We start from the raw sequence: 13,469 nt of genomic DNA on the forward strand, positions 1-13,469 counted from the left end.
TGTGTTTTTACATGAGTAGAATGTGTGCTTTTATTTAAAATGCATCTCTGGGTTATTTGTGGGGCATAGGAATTCATTCATTTCCCCCCAAAAGATATAGTCTGGTCCCCCACAAGGTCTGTAGGAGAGTGGACCAGCCTTCTGCTGAAAAAGTTTGCTGACCCTTGGGCTACAGAGTTACAGCCTTGGGAACTTGGGGCAGCTCAAGAAACCACTGCCAATGCAGTACAAAAAGCTAGAGCTGTGAGGGGGGGGGTCACAGTTACAAGAGACACCCCAAGACAAACTCAAGTCTTGCACATGCATGTTGGGATACTGCCAGGGAGACCGAGGCAAGGCATCAGGCAGGCCCCCAGTTGTCTCTGGACGATCACCAGTCTCCCATGGAACAGCATCAGTCGATTAGCGACTCGAGCCTGAGAGACATTCCAAGACCCTTGCACCCCCTTTCAGCAGTCTCCACAACGAAAGATGTAGACAGGAGAGCATATTTACAGCTTTATTCAACGTAGTTCAGAACAAAGGAAAAACATGACTGCTTGCCTCCGTGTCCAGGAACAAAAAGCTATATACAAAATGGAAGTTCCCAGCGAGAAGCTGGAAGTAAACAGGCATGTGACACACAACAGTCTGTTCCCTTTTGAGGTGAAACAGAACTACAGTGGTGCCTCGCAAGACGAAATTAATCCGTTCCGTGAGGCTCTTCATATAGCGGTTTTTTTGTCTTGCGAAGCAAGCCCATTGACAGCTTAGCGGATTAGCGCTATTAGCGGTTTAGCGGCTTTTAGCGGATCAGCTGATAAGCGGCTTAGCGGCTTAGGAAAAGGGGGGGGAAGGGGAAAAAACCCGCAGGAACTCGCAAGACATTTCGTCTTGCGAAGCAAGCCCATAGGGAAATTCGTTTTGCGAAGCACCTCCAAAACGGAAAACCCTTTCGTCTAGCGGGTTTTCCGTCTTGCAAGGCGTTCGTCTTGCGGGGCACCACTGTATATCCTAACAATGCACAGGAGCCAATTCCTAGGGGCTGAGGGTTCTTTGTCAGTTCTCCCCAATATAATATTTGAGGGGACTGGGTCATTGCCCAGGGCACTGCCATTCAAATGGTGTGCATACACCATGTCATCTGATCGATTATGCGGGGTGGGGCTTACCTGGCCCCCAATATTTTATTCAAGTTGGCACATGCTTAAATACGTTATTTGGAATTTCGTACTAAGAGACTTCTTTTTTTAAAAAAAGAATCATTCATATCTGATCTGGCTACAGACCATTGCCAGAACTCAAAATTAGTGTGCTGACATTTAGTTTATGTTCGAAATTTCCGGAACATATCTGGAATACTGCATTTGTTAGCATCATCCAGGCAGAAATAGGACAAATATCCAGGGAAATCCAGACATATGGTGATGCCGATTTTGCTGATTTCCCCATTTTGCAAAAAAAAAAAAAAAAAAAAAAAAAAAAGCTCAGTAACTTTTCTGACACCGGCAACCAGTGCTATGTTTAGCAAGTTCAAACTTCATGGGACTATAATCCTATGAGGCACAGGGCTACCTGAGTTGTAGCAAGCAAAGGTGAAATGCAAAGGGTTTTTGATCCAAGCATGGAAGAAAGCATGTAAACCTTAGTTCCATCAACTGTGGATAGCTTCAGAGAACAGTGTTATTGCAATTATCTAATAATATGGCACCATCATATTGCAATCTGTTGCAAAATGGTCTTTTCCCACTTTCAAAAGCTCTAAGTGTCATTGGGGATAAAGCACCCATCTAATAAGACACTCTCTCTCTCTCTCTCTCTCTCTCTCTCTCTCTCTCTCTCTGCAGTGTGACTGGGTTGTGAACAAGGCAAATGAATTCCCCCTGAATTGGCAAGGGCTTGAACTTTGTTTAAATTAAGTGGATGATGGGAGGGAATCTGCTGAGGTGCCACAGCATTTACATGCCATTATAATGAGCACAGTATAATAAGCATGCTTCTCCCCAGTGCAAAGAGTGCTGCAATATTAAAATATAATAAACATTAAAATGTACCAGGTGTTCATCTACTTAACCTTTCTTGTAACTTGTTTTTAATGCAGATACACTCACACATACCAGTTTGGTTCTGGTATTCTTCAGTTTTTTTGTGGCGGCGGTGGGGGGCGGGGAGATAATTGTTATGTGACAGGGAAACAGACTTTATTTGATATTCTGTTTTTTGAGGCACTTTCGCTGCTGGGTGCCAAAAGGAAAATACTGTTCCTGCTTATCTGGGAGTAGCAGATATTCATAAGGATATCCTTGAGGACATCTCTGTGTCCTCACAGTCTATTCTTGAGGCAGGAGGGATTACGAGTAACATTACTACGATAGTCTTGCAGTAAAATCATTGGTCAGATATTTCAGTTCTGTCATCGCATTTTGCTCAGCAAACCGCATGCTACACATCTTTAAAACAGAGATGGAGAATGTTGAAATAAAATAGTTTTCTCATGACAAGAGGAACTGCATGCAACTGAAATGCATGAGCCAAACTCAATTCACCAGACAGTCTGAATTCACTGAAATAATTCATTCAGTAATTATTCCTGAACAGAGAGAGCCTGGCAGCTGTAATCCGTGTTCTGGTAACCTCCAGGTTAGATTACTGTAATTCACTCTACATGGAACTGCCCTTAAAGATGGTTTAGACGAGACTACAGCCAGCTATAAAATAAGGCGGTTGGAATATCAACTGGTTTGCTTGAAGAAAAGTAAGTAGGAAGCCTCTCCTGGAAATTTCAGAGACATTTCTCTCCCCTGCCCCAGATGATCTTTTGGGTGGGTTTTGTTTGAATGGCTGAAAAATAAACTCAACGTTCCATCAGAACAATCTCTGCAAAAAGCAATGAATGTACAGGAGGATGAGGCCGAGTTCTGAGTTAATAAAATAGACTTTACCATTTAAGATCATAGAGGATTTTTTCTTTTCTTTGTGTGTTACACCCAGCAGCATAATCTAGGACCTCTCTCCCTGGTGTGCTCATTTTATTCATGCAATTTTAAAAAGGGAAAGTATTAAAACAGTATCACCCAGCTGCAGTGTACAGTGGTATCGTCCGCTCTATCAACTCTGGCTATGCCACATCTATAATCCCACTTGCCCAATGTGCATTTCACTATTGCACTCGTTTTAACCATCTGGACTTTGAGATTTGAATAGTTATCATTATTCGCTCTGCAATATTCAGCTATCATCTGGAAGGGAAATACCATACAACTCTGGCGAACATATGGTATACGCAAGATCACTCTTTGCCTTACTGTCTGATACATACATCATTTTTTATTGTTAAAAATTAAGTACATTATTTCCCATCCTGTTATGTACTGAAGTTCTCACCCTGGGCCAGCAGGGGGATACTATAGATAGTTGTGCAAATAAGGGATCGAAAGTGACGTTCAGTGATAGGATAATTTTAGAAAGTTGTTTGAAGAATCGCTATGTCATCTGATATGTTCACCCACAACTTAACACATCCGATGTAGGACGAGTACATCACTAAGATCAGGGATAGCCACATTGGTGCTCTACAGATGTTTAGTATTACAACTTCCATAATCACTGAGCATTCGTCATGTTGGCTGGGACTGTAAGGAGCTGCAGTCCACAACATCAAGAGGGCACAATGTTGGCTATCCGTGACCAAGACCATCTTCATCAGACAAGTCAGGGCAGCCAATTTAAGTTATTCCCCAAAGTGTAAAATCTGGACAAAGTTGTTAAAGGGCAGAGTTGTTGATCCTTACTTGCCATACGTCGGGGTTTTCCTGGACATTTAGCTGATTCAGTGAAAATCTGCCCAGATGCCGTTTTGACAGCCCAGTTCCCAGATGTGATATGGCAGCCCGAGCTGAGACTTTTGATCTCAGGGTTGTGGGTTAGAGCCCCATGTAGGGCAAACGAAGATTCCTGCATTGCAGAAGGTTGGACCAGAGGATCCTCAGAGTCTCCTCCAACTTTACAATTCTATAAAACCTTTTCACTTGCCAACAGATATAGGCTTTTAGTGATGGTACAATTGTTGCCATCCTGAAGATTACTGCAGAAAGATGAGATTTGCTGACTACTTCTGCCTAAGGAGTAAATGAATTGTTCTTGTTCCACCCAGTATATGGCAGTGATACACTAATGGACTTAATTGCCATCACTGTTAGATTTAATGCTCATTAAGAGCACCATGGAATACAGCTATTATGGCAGATGATTGAATCACACAATATTTCAGTAATGGCAATGGGAAAAAATGCAAATTGAATACAACTGGCACTTAGCGATCTGACCATTTAAGCAAATTGTGAATATTAAACAATTCAGTATGGCAGGGCAATAAAAACTGATACCAAAATAATTTGTTTTAAATGACTGCTTCCCAAGCAACTGCTCATTCAAACTGTTCTAATAAACTGAATAAAGTATGGCATAGGGTTTAACTGGAGTGGTGATCAGCAGGATTTATTTCTTACTGGCGAGTCGACAGAGCAGCTTGTGTGGTCTGCAAGTACGTGACATTTTGGGATCAAATTAGATGTGACACCATTCGTGCTGGTTTTCAATGTTCGGTTAAAGAATAAAAGAAGAATTCCTTAGATGCCTAGATCCAGGTTTGGGGCAAATCCTTTCTTGATGGGAGAGCCCCAGCAGAGATTTAAAATCACAAAACATGCAGCAATGTAAAGTGTCAAAATATAGGCTGTATGACCTTTAAAATACCCTCTTCTAAGTTTCTTTCCAAAGTTCTCCTTAGCATTGAAAGGCAAATATTTGGCAAGTTAAAAATGGTTTCCTTACAAAGTCTTCAGAGGTTAGATTCATGCGCTTTCTCATACAGCAAGAAAGAAACACAGGCAGCAAAGCTTAAGTTTCAAAAAGTGGTTACATGTTTCTAAATTATTTGAATAGAAACACAAAGATGACTTTCTAACAGTTTGGGCTTGGAGCGATCAACCCTAAGTCCTTTCTGGTTGGATTCACATGATGGAAGAGAGAGGACAAAGGCTTTTGTTAACACTTCTTCCCAAGGAGAGGGGGTGTGGCCTAGTTAAGTCTGGCAGGACTGCTCTAAATGTGGTCTTAACCCCTTCATAGAGCTAAGCACGCTGGTTATATGAGGCCAATAGGTTCCCAACAATTCACACATTTAGAAACTGTGTGAATGGCTTTTGTTCCATTTGGTACATAGCAAAAATGAACGTGTTCCCGAGACAGTGAGGAGTGAATTTCCTTCATCATTGCATGACCCGATAGAGTTTCTTGTCAACAGAAATTTGGGGGAAAGGTCTCTAGACTGCAGGGCATTGTTTACAGAAATATATACATCTCTCCCCACTCCCATAAAATTAATGTGTTACATGCTAAGCAGGGAAAACATATATTACTTTGAGGAGATCCAGATAAAACCATACCCTCCAACATTTATCTAATGAAAGCAGGGAGATTTTAAAAACTTGCCTACACAGGGCTACCTTCAGATGTCTTCTAAAGGTTGCATAGTTACTTATCTCCTTAGCTTGGGGGGTGAGATAACTCCATAGCCTCAAAATGGAACACACAAGATGAAATGGTCAAATCGGCTATGATAAAATGGGCACAGGATATTGGGCATAATATTATGTTCGAGGACTGGGAAAGGTTGTGGACCACTGGGTTGAATTTCACTGCATGTAATGCTTTGAAAGAAAATGTTATGAAAATGATGTATAGATGGTACATGACCCCAGTCAAACTTGCAAAAATATACCATGTGTCTGATAATAAGTGTTGGAAATGCAAAGAGAATGATGGAACATTCTTTCACCTCTGGTGGACCTGTCCTAATGTGAAGGCCTTTTGGGAAATGATATATAATGAGCTGAAAAAGGTATTTAAGTATACCTTCCTTAAGAAACAAGGAGCCCTTCCTTTTGGGCATTGTCGGTCAGATGGTGACAAAGAAGGACCGAACTTTTTTTCTGTATGCAACAACGGCAGCAAGGATACTCATCGCTAAATATTGGAAAACCCAAGATCTACCCACACTGGAAGAATGGCAGACGCAACTGATAGGCTACATGGAACTGGCTGAGATGACTGGCAGATTCCGAGACCTGGGAGAGGAGAGGATGGAAGAAGACTGGAAGAAATTTAAGACTTATTTGCAAAAACATTGTAACTTGGTTGAATGTTAAGAAGGATGCTGGATCATAAATAATTTGGCACCACTAAACTAGAATGGAGTTATGAGGATAAGCTATTTAAGAATTTAAAAATTTTTGAACAATTACTAGATTATATTTAATCTACTAAGATTTTGTCATAGGGTGTTGGAGATTAGAAAGTTAGATAATAAGAGTGGAATTAAGATGATAAATTGCTGGCAAAATTTTATTGGAATGAAGGTAGGAGCGGGAGATGAGAGGAAGTCCAAAGAAGTGGTGAAACTATGTTGAGATATATGTTATACTGTTTTATTTGTATGTATTGTATTAAAAAAAGCCTTAATAAATATCATAAAAAAGAGATAACTCCATAGCCTCCAACATTTCTCCGATGAAAATAGGGGTGTCCTAAGGACAAGCAGGTGGTGCTGTGGGAGGGACGCAGGTGGCGCTGTAGGTTAAACCACTGAGCCTAGGACTTGCCAATCAGAAGGTTGGCGGTTTGAATCCCCGCAACGGGGTGAGCTCCCGTTCCTTGATCCCTGCTCCTGCCAACCTAGCAGTTCGAAAGCATGTCAAAGTGCAAGTAGATAAATAGGTACCGCTCCGGCGGGAAGGTAAACAGCATTTCCGTGTGCTGCTCTGGTTCACCAGAAGTGGCTTAGTCATGCTGGCCACATGACCCGGAAGCTGTCTGCGGACAAACGCCATCTCCCTTGGCCAATAAAGCGAGATGAGCGCTGCAACCCCAGAGTCGGCCACGACTGGACCTAATGGTCAGGGTCCCTTTACCTTTTTAAGGACAAGCAGGACATTCCAGGATCAAATCAGAGACCAGGATGGCTTCTGTAGATCCAGGCCTGTCCATGGAAAATGGGGACACTTGAAGGTTCTGTAAAACTCTCCTTCTCAGATAACTCAATGAAGAAACACACATACACACACTTTCCCTCTGTTTTTTGTCAGTGTGGAAGGTTGCAATGTATGCATTTCATTTCATCCAAGAAATCCTTTCATTCCTTGTTTAGCATTGCTCACTGTTTGCTTCTCATAAAACAAAACTCAGGATTCTGACAGTCTGAAAGGCTGAAAAGAAACAGATGCTATGGTCCGGTAAAATTATAGAAACATTATGCTTAGCCAGCTGTACCGTAGGAAACAACCTATTTTTATACAGCAGTTATAGTTTCCCATATGGTGTTATAAGATTCAAGCATCTGGCCAGTCTTATGCATCAGCTTCATGCATTTGTCATAATTAAATACAAGCCAGGACTTCTTAATAGACATGTGTCGGTTTCATTATTGTTTTGAGAGCATCCTGGGAATTGTACTGCAACCCATAGGCTTTTTAAAATAAAAAAATGGCAAGCTTAAACAAAACCAATTTCTGGAAATAGCTATAAGCACAAGAAGGCAAATCTTTACCTGGCAGACGAATATCCATGAAAAAGGTATCATCAAATCTCTGTTATATACAAGAGATAGAGAGGAATATTAGTTTTGTCACCTGAACAGGTAACCTAGTCACTAAGGGTTCTGTCTTCATGCGAGTGTTTTGTGCCTCTGGGTCACATAACTCCAAAGTTGAAGTTACAGATAGGTAGCCGTGTTGGTCTGCCATAGTCAAAACAAAACAAATTCCTTCCAGTAGCACCTTAAAGACCAATTAAGTCAGTTCTTGGTATGAGCTTTCGTGAGAAAGAGAAGCTGCTGAATTACAACTTATCACCAAACTTAAAACCATGGAGAAACCCGGTCTGAACAAAGACCTTGGATTCTTATCTCATTATACATGACAAAGCCATTTTTCACCTTTTCACCCCTTGCTTTTTCCTGTAAGACCTATTGCAGTCGTTAAGAGTCGTCAACAGGCTCATCACAGCTATCTGCCAATCACCCATTCCCACCACCCTTCTGAGTAATACCCCTCCCCACCTTCTCACTATATAGAAGGGTCTGGAAACTTCTGTTTCAGTGTATCTGAAGAAGTGTGCATGCACACGAAAGCTCATACCAAGAACTGACTTAGTTGGTCTTTAAGGTGCTACTGGAAGGAATTTGTTTTGTTTTGTCCAAAGTTGAAAGAAGTCTTGTGGCAAGATGGTACAGTGGTAGAGTTTTCCACACTCATGTTATACTCTGCAGCAGTGCAGCTGATAAATTTTTGACTTGGTAAGGCTGCAGTCTTCAAACTTGCTATTTTCATCACAGCAGGACACGTATAGCACTTACAGTGGTACCTTGGTTTTCAAACTTAATTCGTTCCGGAAGTCCGTTCCAAATTCCAAAACCAAGGGGTGCTTTGCCATAGAAAGTAATGCAAAATGGATTAACCCATTCCAGACTTTTAAAAACAACCCCTAAAACAGCAATTTAACATGAGTTTTACTATCTAATGAGACCATTGATCCATAAAATGAAAGCAATGAACAATGTACTGCAGTCACACAATCGAACAATCAGTAGCTGAACTGGGTTCCACACTGTCACAAAAACAAAAAGAGCCGCAAAAACAAAAACACAAAATAAATAGCAAAAACAGACAGACCTCAGTGTAACACTCAAAATGGAAGTGTGGCACTCAAATAGGAAGCGTAACACTCAAAACGGAGCACATTCTGCTTCCGGAAAAGGTTTGCAAACTGGAACACTAACTTCCGGGTTTGCAGTGTTTGGGTTCCAAGTTGTTTGAGTACCAAGGCATTCGAGAACCAAGGTACCACTGTACTTCGGAAAGTGTGCCATTACACATGTCCAACGCCTTAGCCAGACCTACTCTTTCCTGTAATCAATAAAGTTGTGACCTAATTCTACCCAACACCGGTCTCCTCTGTCATTCTTGTGGCATCCCTTTGCCTGCTGCAGCCATGATGCGCCTGTGCCAGCATTGAAGGAGCCTAGCCCTTCATGTGCCTTGTTTTCCTTTGTCTTTCTTGCTGCAATGAACACACACAGCTGCTCTTCTTTAGTCTCATCTCAATGGAAGCAGCATCCTTGAGTTCAACCTAAATCACGGGGCAGATGAAAGCAGCACTTAAAAGAGTAATAGAGATAATGCTGTGCTAGAAAGTGCCTCCATAAAAACTCTGGATTAAGTTCAGAGAGCGACGGTGGCGGAAAGCCAGGCTCTGTGTTCCCTGATCTCACTGGATGGTTGCATGTTTGTTTATTTGGCATAATAGTCATTGGCTTATAGCCATGCACCAGATTGCTGTTTCCCTCTATGTCAGCAGTTCCTGTATGTTGTGTGCATGGTAATTCCATCTCACTGAATGGATGGAGGCCTCCTTGCCACGCGGAAGGAAAAGGAGGAGGTCTGCCTGGACTGAGATCTGTGCTCATCTTGGAGACATTGGCCGAGAACCAAAACGTGCATTATTCACACTGCAGGCTCCCTAAAAGCACCGTTTTCTGAGCAGAGGTTAATTTACTCATGGCCTGTGATTAAAAAACAGTAATTCTTCTGCTGCTACAAAGAAACACGTTTTATTGGCATTCAACAAATGAGAGAAGGAAAATTCATTTCTCAAAACTAATTAAACTGCTTTTACGGCTCAAAAAGTCCTCTTTTTGGTTCAAAAAGTAGCAGCAGCCGGTATCGTGAACAAACTCGCTGAGATGGAAAGCTCTGATTTTAGAACAGAATGAAAGCATCGTGACTTTCTCCCACATTTGGTACTGGCAAGAGAAAAAAAGGGGGGAAATGGCTGAAAGACGCCTGCAAATGTTCAGGCAAAGAGATTGACAGTCAAGGAGGAATTTTAGAAAGTCCACCTGTACCAGGGGCACCAACTTGGGCCCCAGGTTATGGGCGCCCAGCACACATGACATCACCTGGCAATGTGAAGCTGACTCACAAGGCCTCGGGCAGCATCTCAGAGGCTTTGCGAGAACCTAGAAATCAGGTTTTGAGGTCTCACAAGGCCCCGGATGTGATGCGGGCACCCACAACCATTTTTTTCTGAGTGCTCGGACCCCCAGGCAGTGGTGTAGCGTGGGTTGTCAGACCCGGGGCAAGGCAAGTAATTTGCGCCCCCTAACCCATGGATTTGCGCCCCCTAACCCGTGGATTTGCGCCCCCTAACCCTAACCCCCAGATGTTGTGCCTGGTGCGGCCGGCCCGCCCTGCACCCCCCACGCTGCGCCACTGCCCCCAGGGCCCTCTACAGTTGGCACTCCTGTCACCTACTGTTTGGCTGAGTGAGGCAGCCGCTTCAGGCAGCAGGTACCTCTGGGCCATTTTCCTCTGTTGGAGAACAGAGCCTGTGTGCCACACACCCTGCCCTGTACCCTTTAAAATTGGCCTGCTGTCAGGGCTGTCTTAAGCATATGCGGTGCCGGGGTGCAAAGATTTGCCTGGCGCCCCCCCCCCCAGGTTGCCCAGTCCCAGGTGCACAGGAGGGTGGAGTTGGCCACCCGCCTCAGCCACTTTGGCTCGGTCACCCCCGAACGAGCGGTGCAGAGCCACCCACAGCAGAATAGCCCGCCGTGGTGCTCCAACCATAGGCGCTGACTCCATGGGGCCTGAGGGGGCTCGGGCCCCCTCAAAAATTCGTTTGGGGGGGCTCTGCCCCCCCCAATAATTTAAGAAAATTATTAGTTATATTATGCTTTGTAAAATCACAAAATTATGTTGGTATTTTTTATTTTCCTTGTTTGATGATAGTTACCTTTTAAAATACATTCAGTAATGAGTTAAAACAAAGCCACTCCTGATCTAGAGAGGGGGTGGGGTTGCGGGCTCTCGACCCATCAACAATCTCGCGGGGCTGGCGTCAGCCGCGCGAGAAGTGGGGATTCCCCCTAGCTCATTAATATTCACCGCCCACGGAGGCAGCCAATCGGCTGCCGCAAAGGGCGGGCCCTCACAGGTTCACTTAAGGTCGGGGCAGCCCGGGGCTCGCCCCTTTCGTTCCCCCAGCAGCAGCGGTTTGGAGGTCTTGGGCCCCCCCAATATTTTTTATAAGTCGGTATGGGCCCCCGCCCCCCCAATATTTTTTATAAGTCACGCCCCTGGCTCCAACTGGCGGGTGGGCTCTTCCCCAGACTCAACTCTCAGGCCCCGGATTCTCGGCCTAGCGCCTCTGAGAGCCTGGTGCCCGGGTTCCCATGCACCCCTAGCGCCTATGGGTAAGACGGCCCTGCCTGCTGTATTCAGGTCCAATGAAGGATGCTGCTCTGTTACAACTGTTGAAGTCACAGCCAACTGCTGGTCTGGTTTGCTCCTGTTCTTTGAATGGGGTGAGCATTGGCTTGTCCTTTGCCTCTGGCAGTAAAATGTCTGAAGCCAGCCCTGCTCGACAATATTGAGAGGGAAATGGTGAGAAGCAGTACGAAAGTTCCAGCAACAGAATTCCCCGCAAAATCAAACTACAGTCATACCTCAGGTTGAAGTTGCTTCAGGTTGAGCACTTTTGGGTTGCGCTCTGCAGTGACCCGGAAGTAACAGAATGTGTTACTTCCAGGTTTCGCCACTTGCGCATGTGCAGACAGTCAAAATGATGTCACACGCATGTGTGGAAGCGGCAAATTGCGACCCGCGAATGCGGGTTGCATTCACTTCAGGATGTGCATGGGGCTCCGGAATGGATCCCATTCGTATCCAGAGGTACCACTGTACTCTATGGATGTATGTGATTTGTTGTTGTTGTTTAGTTGTTTAGTCGTGTCCGACTCTTCGTGACCCCATGGACCAGAGCATGCCAGGCACTCCTGTCTTCCACTGCCTCCCGCAGTTTGGTCAGACTCATGTTTGTAGCTTCAAGAACACTGTCCAGCCATCTCGTCCTCTGTCGTCCCCTTCTCCTTGTGCCCTCAATCTTTCCCAACATTAGGGTCTTTTCTAGGGAGTCTTCTCATGAGGTGGCCAAAGTACTGGAGCCTCAGCTTCACGATCTGTCCTTCCAGTGAGCACTCAGGGCTGACTTCCTTCAGAATGGATACATTTGATCTTCTTGCAGTCCATGGGACTCTCAAAAGTCTCCTCCAGCACCATAATTCAAAAGCATCAATTCTATGGCGATCAGCCTTCTTTATGGCCCAGCTCTCACTTCCATACATCACTACTGGGAAAACCATGGCTTTAACTATACGGACCTTTGTTGGTAAGGTGATGTCTCTGATCTCTCTGTATGTGATTACCGCTGCCCAAATTCTGGTAGCACAAAAGTGGAGATGCAGTACCATCGAGAGAAGAATGGCACCTTAAAATATTAGAATATAAAGAACTTGCCAGCATGACAAATAGATTAAGAAATAAAGATGATAAGAATTAAAAAGATGACTGGACATTATATATAGACTATATGGAAAAATAAAAACGAGAAAATAAGTGTAACAGACTGAAGGGAGGGATTCTCAGCAGTAGATGTGACAAAGTGGGGCATTGTAAGGTGATGAAAATAATTTAGTAGAATAAGAAAACGCAGTCAAAAAGACAACCGATAGGAAACCAAAGAAAGAGTAGAAGGGGAGTTAAAATTAAGACTCATAGGAGTCAATTAAATTGGAGGAATAAGTTATGTTACTATTATTATATACAGATATTTGTCTTATACTTATTTTTATTTCTTTCTTACTACCATATGTTTGACTGTAACATACCATGCACTGGTGATGTGATAAAACAGAAAAGCAAATAAACTTTCTGTCTCCCTCTCTCCCTCTCTCTCTCTCTCTGCATTGGAAAGTAACTGGCTGCAAACAGATTAAACATTATAGAAATATTCTGGAAAGAACAAGACAACCCTTTTTTGCTGTTAAAAGACGGTAGGAACAAATTCCCTGCTCAATTTTTAAACAGAAATCCCAAAGAGTGTTCATACGTTTTAATTAGAAAGGTGCCCAAGAGATCACAAACTAACAGGCAGGCAATGGTGAAAATATACTGTTCTCTTGTATTTTCTCTCTAGTAATGAGCAGCACAAATTTTAAATGGAGTATTTGGGTTGTTTAGGGGGAAAGTAATTTGCATAGCGTAAGATAATCAGGAAAGGCTGGGAAAGTAATGCATAGATAAGTAAATATTTTGAAATTTGAAGAGTGACGCCCTACTAAATAATTTAATGCAGAGCTTAAATAACAGGATGCACAGCCATGACATCATTTCTCAGAAATCAAATGTTAAAATGTTTCTATAGCAAGACAGGGGGAATTAATATAATGACGAAGGACTTCAGGTTTTAAACACTAATCCAGAAACTTTAGAAATATACAGTTCTAATGTTACAGTGAATATACAAATATTGCTTCAAGAGCTCCCATTGCTGTCATTCTTCATCAGACCCAAGACTATCATTTTATCTTTTCA

This window comes from Podarcis erhardii, assembly GCF_964252035.2.
Source record: "Podarcis erhardii genome assembly, chromosome: 1".
In the NCBI taxonomy this organism is placed as follows: Eukaryota; Metazoa; Chordata; class Lepidosauria; order Squamata; family Lacertidae; genus Podarcis; species Podarcis erhardii.